Source organism: Diprion similis, unplaced genomic scaffold (genome assembly GCF_021155765.1).
Source record: "Diprion similis isolate iyDipSimi1 unplaced genomic scaffold, iyDipSimi1.1 ptg000083l, whole genome shotgun sequence".
NCBI classification, from domain to species: Eukaryota; Metazoa; Arthropoda; class Insecta; order Hymenoptera; family Diprionidae; genus Diprion; species Diprion similis.
This window is the reverse complement of record NW_025725031.1, coordinates 22,501-23,192: the sequence shown is the minus strand read 5'-3', so window position 1 is coordinate 23,192 and position 692 is coordinate 22,501. Positions and strand designations below refer to the sequence as shown.

General features: G+C 53.6%; 1 non-coding gene across 1 annotated transcript in view; it reads left to right on the top strand.

Moving 5' to 3' along the window:
* Positions 1 to 428: 428 nt before the first annotated feature.
* Positions 429 to 692, top strand: part of LOC124415788 — a 1,913-nt gene continuing 1,649 nt past the window's right edge. Inside the window, exon 1 of the ribosomal RNA XR_006930710.1 lies at positions 429 to 692. This exon is cut by the window's right edge and continues 1,649 nt beyond it. This is a non-coding gene — a ribosomal RNA (small subunit ribosomal RNA).

Here is a 692-nt window from a genome sequence, read left to right as displayed (position 1 = left end):
CGCGGGCGTACGGGTACAATCCCGTATCCCCAGACCGTGAAACTCTGCTCATGTTCAATCGTCACTGCATTACCGCGGGTCGGTGTCTCAGACCGAATGGCCCTTGACGCGGGTAGCAAGAAGTTCGCTCTCCGTTACGCACGGCAGGGTCGAACCTTTGAACGCACGCATCAACTCGCTCCGTACCGAGCGCCAACTCGAATACGAAAGAGATATCAATCCATCCCAGACGCTTTCAATCTAGCCGACGGGTACGGGAGATCGTTCGAACGCAACGCAACCGTGTGCCGCTTCGGCGGTACACGGAGTCGCGACCGGCCTGACGCCGGTCACGAAACACAACGTACAGTTAGACGTGTGGCCGACCGGGCCTGAGGACCCGGCGGCGATGGGTGGCGCACGTCCGAGCCTAGATTCAATGTCGAAGCTCCCTGGTTGATCCTGCCAGTAGTCATATGCTTGTCTCAAAGATTAAGCCATGCATGTCTCAGTGCAAGCCAAATTAAGGTGAAACCGCGAATGGCTCATTAAATCAGTTATGGTTTCTTAGATCGTACACACATTTACTTGGATAACTGTGGTAATTCTAGAGCTAATACATGCAAACAGAGTTCCGACCAGAGATGGAAGGAATGCTTTTATTAGATCAAAACCAATCGGCGGCGGGTACGTCCCGTCCGCCGTTTAACTTG